The sequence below is a fragment of the Amborella trichopoda genome, chromosome 10 (genome assembly GCF_054954075.1).
Source record: "Amborella trichopoda isolate Santa Cruz 75 chromosome 10, AtrichopodaSantaCruz75HAP2 v2.0, whole genome shotgun sequence".
NCBI lineage: Eukaryota > Viridiplantae > Streptophyta > Magnoliopsida > Amborellales > Amborellaceae > Amborella > Amborella trichopoda.
In genome coordinates this window covers 9,668,783-9,695,351 of record NC_142345.1, presented here as the reverse complement: position 1 = coordinate 9,695,351, position 26,569 = coordinate 9,668,783, and the positions used below count along the sequence as shown (strand labels likewise).

General features: G+C 34.6%; 1 pseudogene; it reads right to left on the bottom strand.

Annotated features, from left to right (window-relative positions):
- Window positions 1-241: 241 nt before the first annotated feature.
- LOC105421586 (cytochrome P450 CYP749A22-like) lies at window positions 242-26,264 on the bottom strand (annotated as a pseudogene).
- Between the last annotated feature and the right edge of the window lie 305 nt (window positions 26,265-26,569).

Below are 26,569 nucleotides of genomic sequence, written 5' to 3'. Positions count from 1 at the left end.
AATCTCAATCCCACATAATATGGGAATATCTCAATCCTACAAAATATGGGATTTCGGTGATTTTGGATAGCACCAAATCCAACAGTCTTTGCTACTTTTTGTTCTACAAGATTTGTTGAACTGGAAGTTGATGTCAAACTTTGGGGAGAGAATTTCCTAGGAATGTTCGTCTAGGCTTACAGTTTGAGGGGATGTTCTTCTCTTGGGTTTAATTGATTTTGGTTATGGGCTGCAAAGGATTTTGAGTTTTGATGATCGTAGGGTTTTGCCTGAGATTACTGGACTGAATTGGGGTTTTTGTTCCCCCATAACTGAACCAAAGGAGTCTTTTATGGCTAAAGACTCAGTTATGGTAGCATCATAGTATGCATTGCTGAGAGGTCTAAAGCTCTGTTAATGCAAATTTGGTGGGGCTCGTTATTTTGAAAAGTTTTTCAATTTTTTACGAGATCCTGTTAGCAAAGTGTTAGATATTACCCAATTTATGGGTGATATTTTTATGAAATTATAAATTAGGATATTTTGGGAATATTTGGTGGTTGGATTATAGTCTGTGCGCGGATTACAGTTTAATGGTCTTTTGGTTTATGAGGTCGTGTGGTCCCTAGGATGTTAGAACCCAAATGTAATTCCAAATTGGGAGAAGAACGCATTCCATAGAGGCTTTTGCAGTCTTTCAATTTGCCCCTTCTCCTTCACTTGGTGAGCGCTAACCACCCAAAGAAAACAATAGCTAACATCAACTGTGCAAATTGTTCCCCCAGAAATAAGGATGTTTTCAATGAAGTAGATGACTAAGATTCGAAATCGTATCTTCCCATACACAAACTTTTACAGGGAATGGATGATTATTTGAGCTCCTTGTTGAGGAACCAATGTGATCCTACTCACAGGAGCATGCTGGTAAGATAGAGAGAGTGTGAAAGTATAGCGCCTGAGGATCATAGAGAGAGCCAATTTTGCCTCTAGTGTGGCAAAGTTCAAGCCTGCACATATGCGAGGCCCATGGCCAAACGGTATAAATGACACTTGGGTTGATGCAGCACTCGTCACCCCATGTGCAAAACGGTCAGGTTTGAAAAGGCTCACATCTTCTCTCCATTGTGATGGATCATGGTGTACTGCTAATATTGGCACCACTAGCTCCATTCCTGAGGGGATGGTAAATTTCCCCACTCTTAACTTCCTTGTAGATATCCTGTTTAGTAGTTGACCTGGTGGGTATAGTCTCAAAGACTCGTTGATTATCATATTCATCTACATGAATAAAAACATTAAAATATTAAATGGTGGTCGTAGTCTAAGAGTTTACTTTTCCATGTAAAACAAAAATACATTTATATAAAAAAATTTGGGGGCTTTAAAACCATATTACCGATAAAAAAAAACGTTTAATTTCTTGAAGATTGGATTAAGGAAGAAAAAAAAGATTCAAAATGTGATTGGAAAAAAATATAATTGATTTTCAAAATTTTAAAAGGAATTATATACTATGAGACCATTAACTAATGGTAAAAAGAAATCACAACTGCTTATATCCATACAATGAGAAATTTGATAGCATACGTATGTCATAAAGTTCAAGAAAAAGTTTTGGAAGTCTTGAGCTTGGTCAATGCAATAAATATAGCAACCCAATTTCGCATCCAATTGTGAAGATTAATTGTGACCACCTTGTACCAAAGATAAATCATATCATTACAAACTTTTTCATTTTAAGATGCTCGCCTATATTTTATATTTTACATTTATCTCCCATTTTTTATAATGAATATTATATTATAATTTTATTTCTTTCCTTATACATCGGATTAAGCTCAAATTTTAGTAGTATATACTTCTTATTGTCTCACTTTTAAAAAATTTACCAAAACATATTTTAAAATTAAATCATATAACCAAAATACTCTTATACAGGTAATTTGGTTATTTTTATTTAAATTAGTTATAATTATTTTTATTTTTTACAAGCATGATGAGAAATGGATGCTCAAATTTTGAACTTATCGTATACATAGAAAAAAAATAAAAATAAAATACCTGTTCAATATAAAAAACTGGGACTTAGATGGAAAATATAAATATATGATGATATTCTTCAACTTTGAAAACAACAATGGATTTTTCCTTTAATCTATGAAATTATTTTTTAAAATGGCGAATTCGTCCCACCATGGGATGATTTTGAAGCCCTAGCTTTATATGACTTTGAAAAATAAATGAAAAACTCTAATAAAGTCACATAAGAAACCTACCTTATCACGATGGATTTTTCAAGGGCAAATATTTTTTAAAATGGGAAATTGGTCCCACATTGGTTTGAAGCCCTATCATTATAAAATTTTGAAAAATAAATGAAGAATTCAAATAACGTTACGTAAGAAACCTATCTTACATGAATGGCCTCAAGCCTAGGGTGTTAGAATGGCGGGATGCCACAATGTGACGTTTCAGTTCTATTTTTACCATAGGTAAGTAAACCGTTCCCCATTGATTTGCCACCAAAAAAAAATAAAAAAAATAAAAGGAAACAAAAAGAAGGACAAGAAAGTAACAAAAGAAGCCTATCTTACTATTTTAAGTTGGGCAAGGCCATCAAAAGAAGGTGTATCCGAGCCAAGAACTTGTATAACTTCTTTCCTTGCCCTCTCTTGCCACTCTGGGTGCATGGCCAAGAGAACAACGGTCCACGTGAGCAGTGCACTGGAGGACACATGACCAGCAAAATAGAAGGTCTTGCATTCATCCACTATGTCTTGCAATGATATATTGGAATTCACTGGTGATTGTAGCAACATTCCAAAAAAGTCAACACCGTAACCATTTGCATCTCCATTTCTCACTCTTTCCTCTCTTGCTTCAATCATTTTCCTAATTGACCTCGTGATTTGTTGGTCTAGCATTTTGGCTTCAATTTCATCCTTGGATTGAAAAAGTCTTCATCCAAAATGAAAAATTCCCATATTTTGTTAGTATACTCAAAACTGCCCCGTGACATGCTTACTCATTTAAACACATTGTGAGATGCATTCTTTCGGGTCAATTTTGATACATTGCAAGAATGTACATATTTAGTTTAGACCAAACTATCTCTATACAAATATACAATAACAACATAGGACAAATAAAATACATACAAAAAGTTATACATTTTATTTATTACCTATACTACACATTATTACCTTCCTCCTGATTTGGACATGAGTAAAGCATTAGTTTGTCTATAGAAAAATCATGGTGCTTTTGAGTAACCGATTTGGTAAAAATATGAGCTTTTTTACAGTTAGCATAACGGCAATCCACATTAATATGCTTTATTCGCTCATGGACGACTCAATTAGATGCAATTTTAATTGCGCTTTTGATTATCAGCATATAAAGGTGTGGGATTTGAAATAAAGATACCGAAGTTATTGAGAAGAGCACAAACCAAAACAATCTCACTAGTGACAGAGGCCATAGCATGATATTCAGCTTTAATTCCTGACTTAGATATAATGTCTTGTTTCTTGCTCTTCCATGATATTAAAGATGACCCAAAAAATACACAAAATCTTGTAGTTGAAGAACAATTGTCTGAATCACCGACACAATCTGCATCTGCATATGCACTGAAATCTAAAGAGGACGTGGAGGCAAAGAATTATCACCGATTGGAAATACGTCAAACATAGCGCAAAATTTGATGAATTGCTGATAGATGTGGTCGTTAAGGATTTGAAACAAACTGGTTCACAACATGGACATCATATGCAATATCTCAGCGTATCATAGTGATATAGATGTGTGAGCCTACGAGTTTGCGACACATTGTAGGCTTAGGAAGCAGATGTCCAACATATGCAAAATGTTTAGCATTGAGCTCCATAGGCGTATCATGTTGATGGATACAATACCATGTTTAAAACGAGTGATCTCAAGGTCAAGGAAGCATGATACTTCCCTGAGCTCCTTCATTTGAATTCTTCTTGCAATCGTAGCTTCACATCTTTGATGAAAGTGAAATCATCTCCAGATATGATAATATCATCAACATATAATAAAATTATGCAAATGTACGAATAAACATGGAATGATGTTGTTTACTTTGAATGAAATCAGATGCAAGAATGATAGCCTAACAACTCTCACACCATACACAAAGAGCTTGTTTAAGACCATAAATTGCCTTAAGAAGTTGACAGACCAGTAATGTATCTTGAGCTACAAACCCAAGTGGCTGGCACATATAAACTTCCTCTTGATTCTCTCCATTAAGGAAAATATTTTTGACATTCATCTACCATATAAGCTAGTCACGAATTGAAGCTAGTGTAAGAGGAGTACAAAGTGTAGTCATCTTAGCAAACATGAACAAATGTTTATTCATAATCAATGCCATATTCTTGGGCATAACCTTGTGCAATTAATTATGCTTTGTGCCAGTCAAGGGTGCCATCAGGTCGTAATGTAACCTCGTAAAGCCATTTACTCCCAAATGCATGCTTGTCAAGGGGAACATGATCTAAATCCCAAATGTGGCACACCTCTGAAGCTGCGTTTTCCTCATTTAGAGCCATGCACCACTATTGGAGTTAAGATGCCGAAGAATAAGAGGATGACCCATGAAAGAAAGGGTTAGTAGTTGTTGTTGAAAAATGTGTATGGGATTAGCTGACCGCTAATAAGTTAAGACAATTAGGAGCCATAGACTTACGAAGAAATCATTGAAGTGCTAAGGGACAATAGAAAAATCAACAACTAGAGGTGGTATATGATCATCACTAGGAAGAGTTGGCTCATTAAAGTTACAACCTTGAGAAGTAGTAATGTTGAATCTAGAGAGTATTGAAAAATTGGGTGAATGTATGGGTGTAGGGTGCAAACAGTTTTGATGAAAAGGCATATTTTTAAAAAAAGGTGTGACGAGATACTCACATGATTAATAGTTGGATCAAAGCAGCAACACACCTTTAGATTGCTTGCATAACCCACAAATATGCACTTGACATACTTAGTGAGAGTTTATCTTGTGCAAGAGATGGAATGAACCAAACAAGTGTACCGAAACACACATAAGTGTGAGTAAGGGGATTTTTTAAAAAGCTAATGAAAAGGTAAAACGTCTTACAGAACAAAAGTAGGAAGAAGATTAACAAGATGCATAACAGTGGAAATTGCTTCAGCCCACACATTCTTTAGAGAATAAGAGCTTATAAGAAAAGAGCGAGCAATTTCAAGGATACGCTAATGTTTTCTTTCGATAACTCCATTCTATTTAGGGGTATGAGGGTATGAACATTGATGAATAATGCCATTTGGATAAATATATGCCTGAAATTCATCGGATATGTCTTGCCCCTTAAGTCTAACCTAAAGACTTTAATATTTGTCCCAAATTGATTGTTAATCATACTGTGGAAGTCTTTAAAGACACTAAACACACTTGATTCTTGTTTGAGAAAATAAACCCCAATGTACATAAAAAAATCATCAATAACTATCACATAATAAAAAAAAAAAATTAAGCAAAGGAACAGGAGCAGCCCCTATACATTAGAATGCACTAAACAAATAGGGTTGATACTTTTATTATTACTATGGCGAAAAGATAGATCCAAAAGTTTGCTAACTTACAATTCTCACACAAAATGTCTTTATCAACTTTTTTATAGGAAAAGACATGAGGTAAAAGTCCAGAGTACAAAAAGGATAACATATTTTTAGAGTGTTAATGACTTAACCAACAATGCCAAACATACTAGAAAGAATTTGATTGGTTTATTTTATGAGAAGAAGGTGGCACATAAATATGTTAGGGAATCTTCTTAAAATATTATTACTACATATCAAATAAATAAACATGAGGACTAACATAATCTGGGCCAAATTCACCCGTAAATTTTATACAATGAAAACAGAAAGCCTTTCCCATATACACAAGGGGCGTAAGGAGTTCCAGGAACTTACAAATCCTATTATAGTTTACATCAACCCACCACGCAAGGTTGAGCACCATTAATTTGGGCCTTGAAGCTAATATATTCACAGATCTAAAAGGAAAACATACATACAAGTGGAGAGCATCAATAACAAGGGTATGATGCCCGTAAAGCTGATTATGCGCAGGGGTATTAGCCATGGGTCTGCTCTTTCTCAAATGAGGCTTCAAGTGAATCGAGAATCAACAACTTTTCCCTCTTTCTTAATGAGTTCGACACCATAGGATAGAAGATGGCACTATCAGGGACCTATATGTTGACTACTAGTGAAATGAGCATAGACGCTCTCTTGTCTCTCTTGATATCAGGCACACATGGGAGATATGTGTGTATCAATTCGTCCCCTGGCTACTTGTCATTGAGAACTGGGTTCAAATAAACCTTCTGAAGTGATACAGATAAGAATTGATGAAGTATATTCAAATGAAAAGATAAGCTCATATCCTTGTTTGAATTTCAAAGCACCTACAGATGGCTTTAATGATAACTACGTCCTCGTTTGATCTTGATCTTGTCCTGATGTTTGAATTCGAGCCCACAACCGCCAAGATTCATATTGATATTCCATCAAAAACTCAAGGAAAGTGATATTTCTTATTCATTGTCGGCCATTCTACATAATAGTTTTGACATGTCTGAGTATTTCCACTACCGCGCTTTGATAACAAATCCATTCACCATGTTATTTTGAGAAATGATAGATGACTCAAAGTCGAACACAATGGTTCAAAGCTCACCTCAAATGTGATCACAGATGAAAGAGATGTAACTGGTTGATGTGAACGCATTTCTATTCCAGATTATGACAATAGATCGAAGGATTGAAGATGCAACTGTTTCCACCACAGAGAGTTATAGACCCTAGGAGAATGATAATTTGGTGAAGGGAACTATGACACACATCTTTACAAAATTTGCACTCAAGACTCTCCATATCTTTGGAGAAATCATCCATCGATGGTTAAACTCTTACTCATCTTTCATGATTACTATTGCAAAGCTTTCCATTTTCTCATAAGAGAATGATATGACGCCGCACTTATATGGTTGTTAGGACATCAAGTCAAAAACTCAACGCCAGGTCCAATGAGAAAACTCCTTATAGATTGAGAGCTTCAAATTTATTGATCGGAGGTCATCCTCGCTATCTGCCTGGCAGACGATGCTTTAGGATTTAACTACCGACGAATATGGGTGATGGGTTATGCCATCTCCAAATGAACTGAAACTTTAGGATGGAGGATATGATGCCTCAAATGTGATTTCCCAAAAGTTTCAGACCAATCCCATAATTTCATGTTTTTGGTAGACAACGAATTCAACGATGTATCGTACCACATCAAACAATTCCAATATTGTGTGGAGATACATATTGTGGCCTTGGGAGTATATGTCCCAAAGCTTGCCTAATTTGAGATGGTTTGATAGTCTTTTATGATTGGTCGCTAACCAAGATGTACATATTGACCGAGAACGGGTTCCAAGTTGTCTTGTACTATATCCAAATTCTTCTGAAATTGTGTGGAGAGGCCTATTGTGGGGATATATATATCCTCAAGATCCACATATTTGATCGGTCACAGGTTCAAAGCTCATACTATATCCAAACTTCACCATTTTATGATCGAGCATTTGCCAAGATATACATATTTGAACGACGACATATTTGAAAGTGTATTGTACCATATCCAAATGTCTTCTGATATTATGTGGATTGGCATATTATGTCCTTGAGGATACATTTCCCAGAGTATGCCTCGAATTAAGATGGCTTGATACCTTTCCAATCTTTGGTTGCTAGTTAGGGTTATGATTTAGCCAACGATTAGGAAGCTTAAAGCATATAAGGGCTTTTACATGACGTGGAGTGAGACTAAATCTATTTGTTGACCTTCACAAAGAATATCATGATTTGTAAGGTGCAACTGATGAATTAGTTAATAAGTTGCACAAGCAATGGCTCTAATACCATGATAGATTTTAAGGAAGTATAGATAGTTGAGGGAGAAATAGTGAGGAATGGAGTCTGTCGTAAATTTGCTTTGCAAGAAGAAACACTAAAAGGGCTTATATGCAATACATATTTAGTTTAGACTAAACTATCCCTACATATATATACAAAGATAATAAAGGACAAATGAAATACATGCAAGAAATTATGCATTTTCTTTATTACATACACATTATTAAGTGTCAGACACACATTGATTTGGTTGCAGTCTTGGATTTTAGCTCCAAAAGAGAAGTAAAATGAATTCAACAATTTTAATATGTTTCTAAAGTTTTCGAACCCTGATTGATTTTAAAATATGCGTATATGCTTGTTTTGTTCAAAACTTGATAAAATATACTTCATGTATTAAAAGAAAAGACAAGAGCACCTACTTACATGGACGTTTTTCATTTTTAAAAATGTTTAAAACCGTAAAGACGTTCCTTAATCAATCCAAGAGTTTAAACACTTTCTTCTCGTGGCAATGATAAATAGCTCTCCAATTGAATTTGATAGCATTGGTTGCTCTTATATAACTCATCCTTTAGGTTATACATACGTGTGAGAATTTACTAAATGTACTCAACATTTTTAGACACTAATTACCATTGTTTTGTAGTACAAAAGTTTTTGAGCAAGGGTATTTCTCATCATTAGGAAGGATAGGACAAATATTTCTCTAAGAATTTACTAGCAATTAATACTCTATATGGATGATGTCATACCCTATGTGGATGATGTCATTCTCCACTATAATTAATAATGCTCTTCTTTCTATCATCAATTTCTACTTTGCCCTTAAATAATGATGTAAAATACCTCTTGATAAAAAGAAACAACATTATAAGTTAAGGGTATTAAATGTCCAAAAAGGTTGAGTACATTTAGTAAATGCTCTTATAAATGTGTACCTTATATATCTTTGTGTGTACGTGTGCAGAAATCATTCTATCACCTCCAGGTGAAAATGAATAGTGATTTGCCTCCACGATGGCTCTAGTAGAGTGACTAGAGTCGTTGTGGTGAAAGAAAAAAATTGACTGCCACAAACCTGTTATGTCAGTGGCAATAGTGTTTTCACATCCCCACCATTCAAGGAAAAACATAATGATATCACTATATAATTTTTCCTATAGGTATTGGAAAGTACTTTCCTATATATATATATATATATATATATATATATATATATATATATATATATATATATATATATATATATATATATATATATATATATATATATAAAGTATTAAAAACACCATAGGGCGAAAATAAATAGTATTTCGCCAAGCAAAAGAGTTTCCGGTGTTTTACGCATGAAAAATTTATCGCACCAGACATGCTATATCTTGTTACGGGACTGCAATAGATGTAGGATATCCAGTACTGTTCATTTATCCATGAGATCCGAAGAAAATCGGATGGTGCTGAGCCTATGGGTGAAAACGATATTAAATTTCGCCCATAGACGTTGTTTATTAGCTTCCATATATATATATATATATATATATATATATATATATATATATATATATATATATATATATATATATATATATATATATATATCTATATATATATGTATAGGAAAACCTAAAGAACACATATAGGTAAAGTGTTATAGTGTTTTGCCACCACCACGGATTTGCTATGTCCGTGGCAGTTCATTGAACGTACCATCAAGGCAACGTACCGTCTGCGCCATCCGTTGTGGTTCCACATGAATTTTTGGGAGTCACGGACGTAACATGTGTGTGATGGTACCACCATGGACATGTGAGGTCCGTGGCACTCGAAAAAGGTATACCGTCCGATTTTTTCGATTCGTGGTGAGCCTTCAGGTGAAAATACTATTCATTTTTCCCATAGGCGCTGCATAGTCTCTCTCTCTCTTGCTCACTCTATATGAACATATGAGCCAATCGGTTTAGATTGAATTTGGGCCGATTTGACGATCACAAATGTCTAGTAGTGTTTGAATTTTATTTTATTTTTTATAAATCCAAATCACTTGAAATTGTAGGCGTGTGTTTATAAAAAATATGTGAATCTTCAAAAAATATCAAAGAAGTATTTTATATGAAATAAATTGACCAAAATACCCCAAAAAGATTCATGGATATTTTTGTCATTTTGTTTTTTGGGAATAAGTTTTATATATTTTTATGTTGTGCTCCTTGATGAGAAAAACACATACCTAAAATTTCAAGTGATTTGTATTTTTAGAAAAAAAATTCAAGTACTATCAGACATCCGTGATCGTCAGATTGGTCCAGATTGAATCTGGGACGTTGGGTTCATATCTTCATATGAGCCAGTGGGCTAATCTCAGCTTTTTCCAGATATAGATTTTTCTATGTTTGTTTGGAACAAAATTGTTTGATCTTTAGATCTGTCTATTGGGATAATAGTGCCGTGATGAATCTTGTGGCCTAAAAACCGAATATTGGTTTTGAAAAGTGTGATCTTTTTGGCAGAAACAACTAAGTCTGCTTGGCTTACAGCATGGATAAATGTATTTATATGTTTAATGTGTTGGTCTATGAATTCAGAGAATTATAAAGAGTAAGGTCAAAACCCTTGAATGCCTTTCTCTTCCACATCCTACTGCTTTTAAAATTATTGAATGTGATGCCTGTGATAAAAGACTTGGTGGCATATTAAAACAACAAATTGATTCCAAAGAACAATTATTACGTTACACATCAAAGGCTTGGAATTCAACCCAATTGAATTACTCAATGGTCAAAAAAGAATTATTAGCCATTGTTCATTGTGTCACAAAGTTTCAAAGTGATATTTTAAACCAACATTTTCTTATACAAACAGATTGCAAAGCAGCCAAAGATATTCTGCAAAAAGATGTTAAAAATTTGATTTCTAAACAAATATTTGCCCGCTGGCAGGCTATTCTTTCTGCCTTCGACTTCTCTATTGAACATCTTCCCGGGTCTTCTAATTCTTTACCCGATTTTCTGACCCGTGAATTTTTGCAGGGGGCGCAACACTGACGCCAACGACGAATCACCACTTTCACTTGCACTTCAATTATTCCAAGATAACCTATCTGATAAGGATCTTTCATCCTTAAATATGGGCTCCCGAGGCAATACTCGCCGGGGAAAACAACCCATGCATTCTTTAGTCCCATATGAAGGGGAACCTTCACCCCTGAATATTCGTTCACCATCTCAATCCCCAGTTCATCAAATTACATACCCAGAAGCACGAACTTCAACTCCTACATTTTCACCAGCCCAGTCCAAATCCACTCTTCCTACCAACACTCCAAGATCATAATACATTGAAAGAGCCTTTTTAATGGACATTACCATTGATGAACATCAGGTTCACATGGATCCAAGAAAGCTTGCACCATTATACCTACTAAATCATCTTAATCCTATCAATGGGGTTAAGACCCGAGAGTATTACGAAGCCATTCTAATGGAAACAGAGTCCATCTCTGTTGTCCACTACTTTCAACAGAATACCCGAATCATAGCCTATTCCAAAGTACAGATAAAGAAACTTCTTCCTTATACTGAGTGGGGTTCTAATCCCGCACAAGGAAAGAAATTACAAAATTCTGAATTTTCTTATAAGTATTTCAAATATGCTGAGTACATAGAGGCTTGGCACAAATTTTTCTATTATCAAAATCCTAACAATACTCATAGCTGGTATTTACAGTTCCGGCTACCAATTTTTGAAACGTTCCCCACTTGGTTTCAAAACTGGTATTTCGTGTGGGGATCAACTGCTATGATTTTACCTCCTGCTTTTAAGGAGTTGCAGGAGCAATTTATACAATACAATAATATCAATAATTCAGTTGACACTCACCTTTACTTCATGGCCCTGTATCAAATCCCTTGGATTATGAAATGGGACTATACCATATCACCCAATACTTCCAATGATTATACATACATCCCACGCTTGGGAAAAACCATCTCTGTGAAATGGTGGGATATCTTTCAAATGGATCTCACCAAAGCCACTCCAAAAAGAATACCACCTAAAACACCTATATACCAGGAAAACCCAAATACTCCAAACACTTCTTTTGACTTTCCAACCTACCTTCGAAATATGCTGCAAACCAACCCACATGCCTCCAAAGAAGAACTGGAGAAACAAATGAAAGAAATCTTTGCTGAAGCAGGAAGAAAACCCACATCTTCCGAAGAAACAGTTCAGTCTTCCCCATTACACACCAATAGGTACCTCCAACTCAGTCAAGAGGATCCAAAAGAAACAGATCCAGAAGAAACGGATCCGGAAGAGGATGATCCAGAAGAATTCAGTCAGAGACCATGAATCCATCATCCATGACATCACCATCCAGAAGCAATAAGCGACAATAACAAGACATCATATGGGACAAACAAAGGTCCCACCACCGACAGCAAACACTGTACTCTGAAGAATTTGTAAAACTGTTCTTTTCACTCCATAGGTTAAGATAAAGATACATTCTACCATAAGAAACCAAGTGAGATTGACCACCAAGAAAGTTGGTCCGAGAGTTAAGACAAGAGACAAGTGAAAGCCGATGCGAAAAGTACCGCCAAGGCCAGGAGAGCCGCTTAGGGAAAAAAGCTAAGGCCACTGAATGTCCAGATTGTCATTATCCGCAACCTACGGATGGCAAATCTCATAAAGAATCTTACTGGTAAAACTGTACCTTCATCTTCAAAACTTAGAGTTAAGAATAAAGAACAAATTATTATAAATGATATTGAGGAAAATATTCAAAATTGGAATATTCCTAAGGTACCAATTCATGATGTTTATAATAAAGGATCATTTAAACTTAAGATGGGTTATGCCATCAAGACTGTAGAAGAAAGTCTATCAGTAACACAACATCAAGAAGACTTTCACCTACTCTCGAAAAAAGTAATAGAAAAACATAAAGAAAATAATTACAAATATTTACACATTGGCCTCTTTCAAATAGCCGTAAAACCTTTGACCCGACTAGGGTTGAACACTTCTGTGCTTGTATGCCTAAGAGATACAAGACACAATATATTCACCGACTCTCTACTAGGCATGGTTGAATCCAGCCTCTGTAGCGGTCCAATTTATTTTAACTGTTTTCCTAATTTTTCTGTTTCTTTAACCGACCCAAATATCCTAGATATATTAACAATAAACCTTAAAACACATGGATTCAATATGGTCCATGGTTCACAAAATCTTGCTATAGTTTATAGAATATATTATAAGGTCATGAATACACTAAGTCCCAATACCTTAAAACTTGATCAAAAAGATCAAACAATTTTGTTCCAAACAAACATAGAAAAATCTAATATGATAGTTCCAAAAACCATAAAATGGTCAGATATAATTCTACCCCAATCATGGGCATTACAAAATGCCAATCAACCACAAGAAATTCCTCAACATCATATTCCCAATCATATAATAGAACATACCGATGGTAATGTAGAAATACAATTTCACAATACAAACTTACAAGTACAAGATGATATTGACATCAATAGAAAGAGAAATAGTAAACAGAACATACCAAGTAGAAAATCAATTTCTCACAACCCAAATGTTATTATATTACCTCCTCCTAGTCATCCTTCTTCATCCAATTCAAACATACAATTTCAAGGAACACATAGGACCAGAGATAATATTGTAATTCCAACATATACATCAAAACCTCATCCTACAACTTCTAATACTGAACCCAGTATAGAAGAATTACAAGACTTCCAAGTTTGTACATTACAACTTGAGGAACATAATGATACTCAATATTCAGAAGAATATATAGCAGCCTATCTAGCAGCCAAGCTTGAAAGGAAACAAAGAAAAATAAATAAAGCATTTATTAAAAGAGATTATTTATCAGAAGAAAATAAAAATATCCGAGAATGGTATTTAAAAAGATTTCAGCCTCCAAGACTACTGAAATTACTACATAAAAAATATAATAAATTTCTTCACAAAGAAAGATTAAATATAGGATTCTTTCAATGGCTAAAAAATGTGTTTAGAAAAGAATATTACTATTCCCTCATTTGATAAAATTCAAACAATAGAAGAAAAAACATATATAAGTACTGATGGTACTACAACAGCTAGTACACATCCACCTGAGAAAAGTATTATACTTAAAGCAGGCATTCCAAAAAAGAATGAACATATACACTCCTCATCCTTCTATGATATAGTGGCTACACCATACAAAGCCATACCTAAAGAAATAAATAAAAAACAAGAATACATACCTCATATTGTAGAACAGAATAATTATACAAACCTATATTTACAATCTCTTGGAAAGCAAACTGAAAGGATAGAGAGAATAGTATCCAAAGAAACACCTACTATATCTCTCATTCCTAAATCAGTATTATTTAAACCACCTCCTGAGTTAAATAAGAATAAATTCCACATTGGAGAAAATAATAAATCCCTTATGGATCAATTAATATCAAAACTATCCCAACTAGATTTGAAATGAGTACCTTCATCACAAATCAATATTCCTGCACCAACCATCACTTCTCAAATACCTGAGTCGTCTGACAAAGGAAAAGCTGTCATACCTGAGCATGAAACAATGATGCTCACAGAGGAAGAACCTATAATAGAGGATACAATCCAAAATCAGGAAAAAGCATTTATGGATACTACACCTCTAATGGACACCATCAATAAAATAGCTTATGGAAAATATTGGAAACCCATAACAGCCTTACCCTATCATAAGAGACCTACTCCTGTTGACATTCAAATGGAAGAAGATTCAATACAACAGGCAGTATCTTATTCCGGAAGATCTATAGTCAATTGGCAAATCGATGGTCTATCAGAACTAAAAATATTAGATGTCATGAGACATATGACCATGTATGCCTCTGCAAATAAAATGGCAGGCAACCATGATCAAGAAGTTGCCAAAGCAATAGTAAATGGATTTACAGGATGGTTACGGGGATGGTGGGATTTTTATGTGGATGATGATACCAAACAAAGAATTTTAAACAATACTAGATAGTGGACAGGAAGAAATGAACAAAATCAAGAAGTTATTTATACAGAAAGTGACGCTGTCAATACCTTGATATACACAATCACATTACATTTTGTAGGCAGTACCTCATTACTAGCAGCAAGATCAGAAGATCTGCTCTCGAACTTACGCTGTCCTACTTTGTCTCATTATAAATGGTATAAGGATGTATTTTTCTCAAGACTTCTAATACGAGAGGATTGTCAGCTAGATCATTGGAAGGAAAAATTTATAGCTGGTCTTCCATATCTATTTGCAGAAAAAGTCAAAGAAAGACTTCGCAAAAAACATAATGGAATAATAGTATATTCATCATATACACTCGAAGAACTCTCCGCAGAAATATGTGCAGAAGGTTTAGCCTTATGCACGGATATGAAATTAAAAAGACAAATAGATAAACAAAAGCTCACCAAGAAAAAGAACTTGGAGATTTCTGTGAGCAATTTGGATATTACTTAGATAGAAAAAATATGCCAGATTACGTCAAAAAGAAGAAGAAAAAATACAAAAAAGAAAAGTATAAAGCCAAGAGAAAAAAGGATAAAGATCAGGAATATTATAAAAATAAAAAATCCAAAAGGAAATTAATTAATAAATTTTCCCCAAATACAAAGAAAAAGAAAAAACTCTCAGTATGTTATAAGTGTGGTAAAATAGGACATTATAAACACCAATGTAAATTAAAAAAGAAAATAGAATCATTAAATTTAGATGATACAACCAAATCAAAATTAAAAAATATAATTTCTTATGATTCTTCCTCCTCTACTTCTAGTGAATCTTATATAGAAAACATAGATAGTGATGACCTTGATTTCATAGAAACAGATAGTTCTTCCACTGAAACCAATACAGAATCTTCAGAGGATTGTAAGTGTCCATTACCCCAACATAATGTTCATACACTTACTCAGGAAGACAATTTTATTCTAGATATTATAGATAAAATAACTGATCCTGATGAGAAAAGAGCTATCATTATCCAATTTATCAATATTACAAAAAATAAATCAAAATCATTATCTATCATTAAAAATCCCGATGAATATAATTTCTCTGCCATTATCAAAAGAGTAAGTGATCAACATAGTTCACAAAAAGAACCTACAATCTCTGATCTCAAAAAAGAGATTAAAGAAATAAAAAATGAAATAGTACAATTGAAAGGAAGAATTCAAATACTAGAATTACAACAAATGTCTCAACAAGATTCTGAGACAGACGAAATAGAATTCAATGACTTAATCACTGATAATCCAATAGAGACTATTGATCCAATAGAAACTATTGAATCTTCAAAAGAACCAACAATATTAATTCCTTCAGTCAATTTGATAAATAAAATAGTTGTACAAAAATGGTTTGTCCAAGTCAAAATCATTGTTGCCAAAAATTATAGTTTTGAAACATCAGCCCTTATAGATTCAGGAGCTGACCTCAATTGTATAAACGAAGGACTTGTACCTTCAAAATACTTTGATAAAACTACTCAAATACTAAATACAGCAGATGGTAGTAGATTATTTATCAAATATAAATTATCTAATGCCTCTGTATGTAATAATCACCAATGTATTGATACACCATTTATCATGGTTAAAGGGTTAAGTCAATCAGTAATCTTAGGAGTTCCATTCCTAACATTGCTGTATCCTATAACCATAGATGAAACAGGAATTTCATCAACAATTCAAAATATTCCAATACAATTCAATTTCATACATAAACCTAAATTAAAAGAATTGAATAATGTCAAAAACCAGTTGAAAGACAAAGAAAAATTTCTTTGTACACTTAAACAGGAAGTTAAATATAAAGTAATTGAAGACCAAATACAAACGCCTTCAATACAACAAAAAATTCACTCACTACAAAAACAAATAGAAATATCAATATGTAGTGACCATCCTAATGCTTTTTGGGATAGGAAAAAACACAGTATAAGCTTACCATATGAATCAAACTTCACTGAAAACCAAATCCCTACCAAAGCTAGGCCAATACAAATGAATACTGTTTTATTAGAAATGTGTCGAAAAGAAATAGCAGAACTCCTATCTAGAAAGCTCATACGACCAAGTTCTTCACCTTGGAGTTGTGCAGCTTTTTATGTTAATAAAAATGCTGAAAAAGAAAGAGGAGTTCCTAGACTAGTTATAAATTATAAACCATTAAATAAAGTGTTAAAATGGATAAGATACTCAATTCCAAATAAAAAAGATTTATTAGATAGAGTTGCTCAAGCATGTATATTTTCAAAATTTGATATGAAATCAGGATACTGGCAAATCCAGATCCAAGAACAAGATAAATATAAAACTGCATTTAATGTTCCATTTGGTCAATACGAATGGAATGTAATGCCTTTCGGTTTAAAGAATGCACCATCAGAATTTCAAAAAATAATGAACGATGTATTCAACTCTTACTACCATTTCATGATAGTCTATATTGATGATGTCTTAATATTCTCTGAATCCATAGACCAACACATTAAACATATAAATACATTTATCCATGCTGTAAGCCAAGCAGGCTTAGTTGTTTCTGCCAAAAAGATCACACTTTTCAAAACCAATATTCGGTTTTTAGGCCACATGATTCATCACGGCACTATTATCCCAATAGACAGATCTATAGCTTTTGCTGATAAATTTCCTGATAAAATTCTTGATAAAACTGAATTACAGAGGTTTTTAGGATGCCCCAATTATGTTAGTGATTTTTACCCTATTCTTGCATTGGATTCTAAACCATTATATGATAGACTCAAGAAGAATCCTCTTCCTTGGTCTGATATTCATACAAGAGCAATACAGGTTATAAAGAGTAAGGTCAAAACCCTTGAATGCCTTTCTCTTCCACATCCTACTGCTTTTAAAATTATTGAATGTGATGCCTCTGATAAAGGACTTGATAGCATATTAAAACAAAAAATTGATTCCAAAGAACAATTATTACGTTACACATCAAAGGCTTGAAATTCAACCCAATTGAATTACTCAATGGTCAAAAAAGAATTATTAGCCATTGTTCATTGTGTCACAAAGTTTCAAAGTGATATTTTAAACCCACATTTTCTTATACGAACAGATTGCAAAGCAGCCAAAGATATTCTGCAAAAAGATGTTAAAAATTTGATTTCTAAACCAATATTTGCCCGCTGGCAGGCTATTCTTTCTGCCTTCGACTTCTCTATTGAACATCTTCCCGGGTCTTCTAATTCTTTACCCGAATTTCTGACCCGTGAATTTTTGCAGGGGGGGCAACACTGACGCCAACGACGAATCACCACTTTCACTTGCACTTCAATTATTCCAAGATAACCTATCTGATAAGGATCTTTCATCCTTAAATATGGGCTCCCGAGGCAATACTCGCCGGGGAAAACTACCCATGCATTCTTTAGTCCCATATGAAGGGGAACCTTCACCCCTGAATATTCGTTCACCATCTCAATCCCCAGGTCATCAAATTACATACCTAGAAGCACGAACTTCAACTCCTACATTTTCACCAGCCCAGTCCAAATCCACTCTTCCTACCAACACTCCAAGATCAGAATACATTGAAAGAGCCTTTTTAATGGACATTACCATTGATGAACATCAGGTTCACATGGATCCAAGCAAGCTTGCACCATTATACCTATTAAATCATCTTAATCCTATCAATGGGGTTAAGACCCGAGAGTATTACGAAGCCATTCTAATGGAAACAGAGTCCATCTCTGTTGTCCACTACTTTCAACAGAATACCCGAATCATAGCCTATTCCAAAGTACAGATAAAGAAACTTCTTCCTTATACTGAGTGGGGTTCTAATCAAGCACAAGGAAAGAAATTACAAAATTCTGAATTTTCTTATAAGTATTTCAAATATGCTGAGTACATAGAGGCTTGGCACAAATTTTTCTATTATCAAAACCCTAACAATACTCATAGCTGGTATTTACAGTTCCGGCTACCAATTTTTGAAAGGTTCCCCACTTGGTTTCAAAACTGGTATTTCGTGTGGGGATCAACTGCTATGATTTTACCTCCTGTTTTTAAGGAGTTGCAGGAGCAATTTATACAATACAATAATATCAATAATTCAGTTGACACTCACCTTTACTTCATGGCCCTGTATCAAATCCCTTGGATTATGAAATGGGACTATACCATATCACCCAATACTTCCAATGATTATACATACATCTCACGCTTGGGAAAAACCATCTCTGTGAAATGGTGGGATATCTTTCAAATGGATCTCACCAAAGCCACTCCAAAAATAATACCACCTAAAACACCTATATACCAGGAAAACCCAAATACTCCAAACACTTCTTTTGACTTTCCAACCTACCTTCGAAATATGCTGCAAACCAACCCACATGCCTCCAAAGAAGAACTGGAGAAACAAATGAAAGAAATCTTTGCTGAAACAGGAAGAAAACCCACATCTTCCGAAGAAACAGTTCAGTCTTCCCCATTACACACCAATAGGTACCTCCAACTCAGTCAAAAGGATCCAGAAGAAACAGATCCAGAAGAAACGGATCCGGAAGAGGATGATCCAGAAGAATTCAGTCAGAGACCATGAATCCATCATCCAAGACATCACCATCCATAAGCAATAAGCGACAATAACAAGACATCATATGGGACAAACAAAGGTCCCACCACCGACAGCAAACACTGTACTCCACGTGTAATAAGGCCAAAAGAGCCACTGTGCATAGATGCTTTTACTTTTTTATTTTTGTCTTTTTGTACAAAGGGCATCCTCTTATGCTCATACTTTTGTCCACTAGCATCTCTCTCTCTCTCTCTTTTGTCGAATCTTGCCGACACTCTGTCCTCTCTCCTTTGTCGCATTCTGCCGACACCCTCTCTCTTTTGTCTTCTCTTACCGACTATGCTTTGCCAGCTGGTCCATCTGAGCCTAAAAGATTCCCTTCAAGCCTTATAAAAGGGAAGCCCCTTCTCGTCTTGAAGGCAGGGCCTAACCTCTTCTCCTATCTTCAAGCCTAAGAAACCCCTGAGCCTTCGACAACCTCTGAGCCTCCTGGAACCTCTTCCTCAACCTTTAAGCCTCAGCAACCTTTACTAAATTTTTGCAACTAAGCCTCAGCAACCTAACCCTGTTACTGAACCTTCGCAGACCTCTGAACCTTCGCAGACCTCTGAACCTCTGAACCAGACCTCTGAACCTTCGCAGACCTCTGAACCTCTGAATCAGACCTCTGAACCTTGAACCTCAACAAACCTGTTATCACAATCGAATCTCTGCAACAGCTCATACCGTCCCTATCTGAAGTTATCTTTGCCCTCATAGCTCAACCAGGTTCTCTCTTACCTTACTCTATACTTATGTGTGATTGTAATATCAAAGATTTACCTTCGTACTGCCCTCATCACTGGAAATTATTTTCCAGTTACTGTTTATGTGCTCAGTAAGTCTTTTATTCTAACTTTCTCTCTGTCTTATTCCGCTCCTTTTATCCGTCTCTGTTTTTATTTCTTGTTTTCATGTAATATCCTTCTCTGTATTATCTCCCTGTTTTTCATCTTGTAAGCAGATGTGAATATTAATAAAGTTTGCTAGTGTGATTTTCTATTTACCTGTTAAGATAAATTTATATTTGCCTGTGATGCAATTTAAAATCTTATTTAATATTAAGATAGGCAACACTAGTTATGCTCAATGGATAGTACTTGATGTATCAATAATTCCGTTCATAGGAATCATATTATTCTGTCTAAATTATTATAAAATTTTACAATCATTAATACAGTACAACAGCTTGCTGTTTACTTACCTGTTATAATTTCCGATTATAATCTCTGATCATAATATCTCAAATAAGCTTGAAAACCTGAAACATAAAATCCAATAAATAACAAGTCGTCAAATCGACACAAATGACAGTGCTGTAGATCCCGGCCCAAAGTGGTATCATATATATATATATATATATATATATATATATATATATATATATATATATATATATATATATATATATCTGTGTGGGTATTTGTGTATTTGTATGTGTATTATATGGGAAATGTTGGTAATGGCCCACTAGCCTATAACTACATATGAGCCCAACAGCTCCGATTGAATCTAGGCTAATCCAATTATCGCAATTTTTTTTTGTATTTGAATTTTAATTTTTTACTATAAATTAAAATAACTTAAAATTTTAGATGTGCATTCAATAAAAATAGGCGAATCCAATAAAAATATCAAAAACATATTTCGTGAAAAATAAATTGATCAAAATATCTCCAAAATATTTCAAGGTATTGTTGTCATTTTATTTTATTTTTTAATGTTTTTATTAGGTGCACCTTATTGAGAAGAATAGACGACTAAATTTTTGTGAGATTTGGATTTGTAGAAAAAAACTTAAAATTCAAATATGAAATGAGGTCGTGTATGTCAGATCGACCCAAGTTGAATCTGACCTATTGGGCTCATATAATGTTGTAAGCTAGTGGGCCTATGCCAATATGCTTTGTACATAAAGATAACAATCATTCCCACTCATTAGATATCAAATTCGATGGCCTGAGGTGAATCACAAAGTCCGAGAATTTTTATTTTGGAACTTTGTATCTATTCAATGAAATTCTTACAACCACCCATTTTGAAATTTAAAGAACATGAATGATTGTGACATCCATATACAAAAGATAAATGGTCTCTTTATAGACAATACAATATATATAGAAGAAGGTTTATATAAGGTTGTAACCTTAAAATGTAGAATGACATATGCACCTCAAAAATCTATCGAAGAATGTTGTTTTAATGTTAAAAAACCCTATAGTTAATCATATCGACATCAAGATGTATGAATATGATTGAAGAAAAAAGATTATAAGTCCTAAAAATAGTGCATCTTGTAACACATTATCTAGACTATCCATTTTCAAGATTTTCATATGTTTATAGATCTACTTGATTTTAACCATTTTTTGAGTTTAAAATTTTATAATTAGATATGAAAATAGATTTTTAGATAATCTTAAGAATGTTTTACACTAAAATTGCATGTTATGATAGAATTTGGAGGTGCACCTTAATTAGATTGTTTAAGGTTGAAACCCTATAGAAACCACACCCATAATATATATATATATATATATATATATATATATATATATATATATATATATATATATATATATATATATATATATATATATATATATATATATATATATATATATATATATATCTGTGTGTGTGTGTGGGGAAGCATCTATGCAACGCCTATAAGCGAGATGCTACAATAATCTTGACCATAGCGCCATAGCCTTTTGTTTTTTTCGGGTAGCGAGGATTTTTCGACTGCCTCGGACATAGCATGTCCATGTCAGTACTCTCACTGGCATGCTATATCCGTGGCGGTTGAAAAATCTACGAAAACCGCCACGGATCATGCGCCATCTGTTGCGACTCCGTTCAATAAACCACCAATGACATAGCAAGTCTGTGATGATAGCGAACACTATTAAGTTTTGCCTACAGGTGTTTTTTAACTACCATTGACATAGCAAGTCTGTGACGGTGGCGAACACTATTAAGTTTTGCCTATGGGCGTTTTTTTAGCATATTTATATATATATATATATATATATATATATATATATATATATGACCTTCAAATAGTACCATGTTGGTAAAATCTTTTACCTTTTTTTCGTTCTCTTTTTTAACTTCGAGCTTTTAACGGAACGCGTCATCTAAGTTGTCTCTTCTTGACATTTGACTGTTGGCACGATGATAAAATGACTGCATAGTAAAAGTTCCCTAAAATTTAAATTGTAATTTTTAAAAGGAATAAACAATATTCTTAAAATTTACAATTTAAATACACATGGTTTTTATGCATCCTAGTATAATCTCTAAAATTAATGTTGAAGAAAACTTATGGACCTCTGATTTTTAGATTTTTTTGATCGACAAACAATTTACATCCATGATGTTTGATGCGTCCGAAGGACGCCCATGCAGGATTGTGTCCCCGACGCATAAAACACTTTTCCCATTTCCCAAAGGAAATAGATTTGGTGAGGGCTCCCTGTACAAAAGTTGTGGCACCCCATAAACATAATTAGAGGGACATTTTTTATTTGAATTTTTTTTTTTGCAGTATACTTATTCACTCCTAAGATCACTTAGAAAGAAGTAGATGATTTGTTGCTCAAAATCTTCCTAATCAAATCTCCTACAACTATTGATTTTGGAACATTATTTTGAGAGACTGTGAGTTTTAAGGGCTAAAAATCAGTTTTTGCTATGTAAAGTTATCAAAAATCACAAGGTGAGTAAAAAACAACTTAAAAATTTGTCACTTATGAGAAATCAGTGTAACCAAGGGTAGGGGCCCTCTCCCCAACTCACCCAGAAAAAAAAATCAGTGTAACCACATGTTTTGACTGCGAGACCACGCGTGTTGTGCTAGGTTGGTCTCTCCCTCACAGACCAAAATACATACCCATGTGATTTGGGTGCAAGACCATGTTCTAGGATGGTTGCGTGAGACCACTCTAGCAGCAGTCCTTTTTAATAATCCACATTAATATGGAGAGAATATTACCCACTACCGGCAAAGTTGATTTTCCGTATATTCGAAACGGCTATCTTTCCCAGCTTTGCCAACAAATGGAACATATCTTTTCCTTGTAAATAATGGTCCCAAAGGCTGTCCTCGAAATAACGTCCAACGTCAAAACCCGAAATTCACTGAAAATTTCAGTATCTCGCCCTTCGTAATCTCTCCATCTGCTTAACATTTCTTCAATGCTTTTTACCATTTTCAAAAGCATAACTTGCAAGCCACAAAAGTCATGTATTTAGAATGGTTCATCATCATTTAAGTTTTATTTCAATTATTTGGAGTTGGCTACATGAGTCATGTTTTTCTATTCTGCGCTATCAAGAGTTATGCACTCGATAAGACTAAAACCGGTTTAGGATTTATGATAAGATGTGGTAAACTTTTAGTTTAAAAGAAAGTTTGCGTCCTTCACCCTTATTAGACCAAGTTCGCCAATTTCTTGGCCCAAGCTTTAACAATTGCAATGTATGGGACTATGATTAGCCACGGCACAACGTTTTATTTGTTTTTAATGAACGAGAATGCACAAGAGACCTTTTTTTTTTTTTTTTTGGTGAGTTAGCGGGGAGAAGGCCCCTACCCTAAGTAGGAAAGCAAATCGTCAAGCGTTAACCAATTCAGCCCGAGCTTACATGGGGCATATGTCAAACATAAATGACTACGTGAAGTTTATTTGGGGCATCTAACATGTGAGAAGTGTGCATGTCCCACTTTCACCACAAAACAATGAATAAATTAAAAATAAGGAATAAAATAGTGTGAGCCATCAGATAAAGATGAGTTACTTAGAATTCATTTGTGACATTAAGCCTGATGTTATACCAATCTTCCATTTAAATTGGATAGCTGAAAATACGGATGACATGTAAGGCTGGCAAAAGGCTAAGCCTGGGCGGGGCCTGCTGTGCTAGACCCAAGCCAAAAAGGACTTGGCCCGGTGAAGTCAGACCAAAAAAGAAAAAACGAGGCTAGCCGTATCGTGGTCATCGTCTTAGTCCAGCCCTGCCCTTGGGCTACATTTTTGTGGTCCAAGCCCTACATGTTGATGGCTAGGCTGACTATGCCTAGCCCCACCACCTAACCCATTGCCAGTACTACTCGCATACATTTCATATGTCAATGGTGGCACAGGTAAAGATCCCCGCCCGCCCCACCCCCCCCTGAAAGAAGAAGGAGAGGGAAAGCATAATGACCATATGATCTTAGGAATCTGAGATCAAAGTTTCAATCCCATGCTATCCAATAGATGTACTTATTGGAGAGAAAATGGGACCTACCACACTGGTCATGTGACTCTTGTGCGTGCCACTCTCGTTCCATCATCGTTTATCTATTAATTGGACACTGATGACACTCGGAACCATGTCTGGCCCATCGTAGGAGTTACAATACTTTTCTTTGGTGTAAAGAAGGTGGCAAAATAAAGAAGGGAAAAGTCTATATAGAGCCGAGGCTCTAAACAATCAAATTTGAGCTTATATTAAAAGTTTCACTAGAAGAGGTTGTTTTGATGCCCAAATATCCTCAAATTGATCATCTCGACATCAAGATGCTTGAACATGAGAAAAAAATGGATTTCAAGTTTTGGAAATAGTGTATTTTGTAACGCATTTTTAGACCATCAATTTTCAAGATTTTAAAGTTTTCATAGATCAGTCGATCTACAATATTTTTAAAGCTTTAAACTTTATACTTAAAGATAAATATATATATTAAGGCTATCACAAATATTTTCGAAATTAAAACCACATTTCTTGATACTATTTGAAGGTAGGCTTTAATTTGATTGTTTAGAGCTTAGGCTCTATACAAACGGCACCCAATAAAGAACCATGTCTTTTTTTTTTTTTTTTTTTTTACCCATATTTTGAGGCAGATTAGGACTGATAAGGAGTTAGGTTTCTGAGAGTATTAGTGGGAGTTAGTTTTTGAGAGTATTAGTAGGATGGTGTTAGTGGTAGGAATTGAAACTATAAGGTAGTATTTAGGGTGTGGGGTGCTACCCTCGCGACTCCAGCCCCTCTATAGAGAGAGAGAGAGAAAAAAAAGAGGAGTTACTCTGAAGGATTCTCCATTGAAGGCCTTGTTAGCGAGCTTACGATGGCGAACCCACTTCTCCCCATCAGCTAATACAAGCCCATCTCCTAATAACCTTTTCACAATTGGATTCTTCTTTGGTTTTTGGAAGTCACCCTTTTTATTGTTGATAATCTCTCGTATGAGCTCTGGTTCAGTGACTACAAGCTGTGGTCTTGTGCCCAACCAGCAAAGAAATACACTCCCTGAGATTATGGAAAGAAACATAAAAAATCACAAACAAAAAACTAACAATTTCCTGTAACTCCCACTTGGGTTCTCTGTCTTTCTCTTTCTCTTACCATGGATTTTGATCCAAGAGTAGAAGTGAGGATGAACTCAAGGAAAAATATCATAAGAGAAATCGATGGGTTTTGCAGTTGACTCCATTATCATCAGCCTAACTTCTTTGTTGTTTCCATGGAGGAATTTGTATGGGGGACCTGTAATCCCCTGTTTCTCCATAAACTTTGTTACTGTAAGAGGAATCCACCATACTTTCACCACAAATTCAACCAATTTGAAGAACAAAAACATCATGAATAATGAGCATAATGCTCGTAAGATGGTAGAAAAGATATCAGATACCATAAAATCTTCACTCTTCTTCTTCTCTCACTTTCTCAAGTCTTCAATGGTTTGTAGAAATTTCCCTTTGTTTAGACCAGCCCTGGGTTCTGAAGAGACTATTTATATTTGCATCCTCTCTTGTTGTTTTTTTGGACGGGAAGTGTTTTTAAGACTGTACGTGTAGGGGAAATATGACACAAATTTGTGTAAATTATTATTCCAAATATTTTTTGATTTTGTATGAGCATCTCCACCCATCACTCCCTTGGATAAAA